Below are 3,163 nucleotides of genomic sequence, written 5' to 3'. Positions count from 1 at the left end.
ATACACCAATCAATTCTACAAAGATTATGATATAACGAAATCATAGAAATATGATATAATCTAATTTCTATTATTCTGCCTTGTACTATTTGTTAAATAGTGCTGGTATTATTTATTAAATTGTTATAAATGCTTTTGGCTCAAAAAGTCTATAAGGTTCTTCCTATTGTTATCCAGCTAATATACTCTCTCCTACTATTTGTATTAGCTGCCGACTAATTTTCCTATTTTTTAACTATGTGAAAATTCTTAATATTTTGTATATAATATAAGCTTTCACAACCATTAATTATTACAGCATTTTTCTTAAAATAGTAAATATGCATTTATACTTCCACTGACTGATAGACTTTCTACATTAAAAAAGTTCATAAGAAAAATTTCACTCCAAGTTATATCTAGAATGCTCAGAAATATTTGAAAGTGGCTATTCAGATATTAACAATGAATAAAAATGACTTGGCTTGTTCTCATTATTGATGCTTTAACTGATTAGGTTTGACAGTCTTCCATTCCTTCACATGATCTTGATCACAGCCAAGTTTAGCGATGCCAAGAATAATGTTGAAATAGGCATTTGGCTATTCAGCCTTCCAAAGGTCAAAGCTGAAGTCCAAAATGAATAACAGGTTTGGGCCAAATACCAACGCTGGCTGAATCTTGATGCATTCCTATTTAAAAGCTGAAGAATGGGAAAAGGAGACTGATTAGTTATAAGAGATTTCTGTGGCTGGGAGTGGGAACTTGCAGAGGGGAGGAGGGTGTCCAGGGGAGTATTGCCCAGCTTTGTGTATATGGCTTCAAAGAAAAGTGTTTCAACTTGGACCTAAGGAGCAGAAATGGAATCCAGTAAAGAAAGTAACCCAAAAACTGGAGCTGGAGAGAGCTAGCTTTCCTAGTGGTGAGATTGAGGTAGATTAGGTAGGAGACTTTTTCACGTAACCCTGTTCCCTGAAGTTTTCACACTCTGAAGTAAATGACCCACAGACACTATGAAGAGAGCCAACTGAGTCAGTGTGAAGAGAAGGGTCTTGATCTCAAGAGCAGGATGTAAGAAGAGGAAATGCCCTTGAGAGGAGGACCATTCTCTACACAGTGATTCAGTTGGTCCTCTTCATAGTGTCTACGTTTCTAGGGAATAACCCTAGAGCTATAGCAGCAGAGAACATATCAGTAGCAACAACATCCAGGGAGCCTTCTCGTTGAGAGAGCCTTGGCTCATTTCATCACATTTCTCCTATGCTCCTGCACAACTGGCCCTCCAAAAGGGTTTGGAAGACTTCGGATCCAAACTCTTTTAAAGTCCTCTTCCTACACTCATCCCACCACGGAGGGACAGAAAGAGCAGTTACAGCTCTTAACAGGACGTTTACCCATGCAGGACACCAAAACCAGTAAGCTTGGGAGCGTCCTTGAAGCCATAGGGGCATGAGAAAGCCCACTATTGAGACTTTGTAGGAAGTCCATGGTTCACAAGAAGGGAGGTAAGGAAAGATGTCTACTCGTAATGGAAATACACGCTATGATGGAAAGTCCTCTCAACTTAGGGAGATGGGAATTTCCTCATCAATATAAAGGTAACCTAGATCATAGGTGTATTCTGTAGATTAAATGTGACAATATATATAAAGCACTTAGTACAGTGGCTGGCATGTAGGAAAAGTTTGAGGGGTGTTATCATCTATATTTACTACTGTGGTGTCAAACGTTGAGTGGCCAAACCTATGATGGATGGAACAGGCCTGACTTCCGTTACAGAAGAACAAAGGATTTAAACAAAGGAGGCCAAGCTCCTCCTCAGCTTCTCCTCGCCAAAAAAAGTTCCTAGCCAAGAGTAAATAAGGTAAGGTTCAAGGTCAGACAAAAAAGACAATATGCATTAATTTCTCTAGGTAAGGTAATCTGGAGTGGGGTGAGTACGTGGCAATGCTTTCAATGGGAGCAAAAAAAAAAAGGGCTATCGTGTATTTCTGTGAAGACTGCTTTACTTGAGGGGGATTTTTCTCATCTCTACCTGCCATGAATTCAAAGATATGAAAAGAAAGCAGAGGATAAGCCACTAAGTTTTGAGAGTGTCTTCCTCTTACCTCCAAAGTGTTCGATCTTCACAGCAATCAATGGAGAGAGGGCTCTAACGGCATTTCCCCTCCTGAGACATTTAAACTAGTCCTTAGGAAAGCTTACTATCCCCTCATCCCCTTCATGGAAGACCTGTTATATATTTCCCACCCTCTGATTCAGCTCCATTTCCTAGTTTGTCTTCTCTCATTCAAAACTACCACCAATGCCAACTGCTCGTGGTCCTCCACTGCTTTCTAATGGAATGGTTATAGTGGGAAAACATCATAGTTGTTACTTCCTATGGTCTTCACATAGAAACTCAGTTGAACTTACACCTTTAAAACATATACTGATCTGGTGTGAATTAGTACAAATTCCTGCTTGGGCCATGGCATTTAACACAAGACAGAACTTCACATCTGCATAGCTTTAGGCTCTTTCAGTAGATATTCATAAAATTATAATGTTACAAGTGGTTGTATCCAGTGACCTCAGAGACCATCTAGTCCTGCCTTTCTCATTTTGGAAACGAGAAAAATAAGACCCAGAGGACTTAAGCACCTTGTCCAAGATCACATGGCTAGTTTAAGTAAGAACACAGGTTTCTTAAACCAGTCTGGTGATGTTTCCAAACTAGCATTTTAATTAGTGGTCCCAAATGGATATCCAAGGTCAAACTCACTATACATGGATTTTCCAAGATCAAATTCACTATATATGGACTGACAAATCAATCTGCAAATGAGCAGATTCCCAGATTTGAGACAAACACATGTTCATCCAAACATTTAGAGCATTTAGCGCCCATGATCCTGACACGTTTACATTTCTGCTTCTCACCTGTGGACCACATCCCCTTCACCTGAATGCTGACATTGTGTCAGTGAGATGGAAAAAACAATGGCCCAAGGACTTGATGGTAAACTAGTCAAGCATGTCCCTGGGCCGTGCCATTGGCTGTTGAAGACAAAAATAGGGACATGCAGGAAAAATCAAAGGTCTTCACTTCCCAGTGAAGGGAAGCTATTCAGGGCCAGGTTGAAAGCATTGCAGAGATTCCATTTGGCGGACCTCCTGGTGGGCCCAAGACATCCCGAAACAT

This window comes from Equus quagga, chromosome 2, assembly GCF_021613505.1.
Source record: "Equus quagga isolate Etosha38 chromosome 2, UCLA_HA_Equagga_1.0, whole genome shotgun sequence".
NCBI classification, from domain to species: Eukaryota; Metazoa; Chordata; class Mammalia; order Perissodactyla; family Equidae; genus Equus; species Equus quagga.
Note: the sequence above shows the minus strand (reverse complement) of the source record.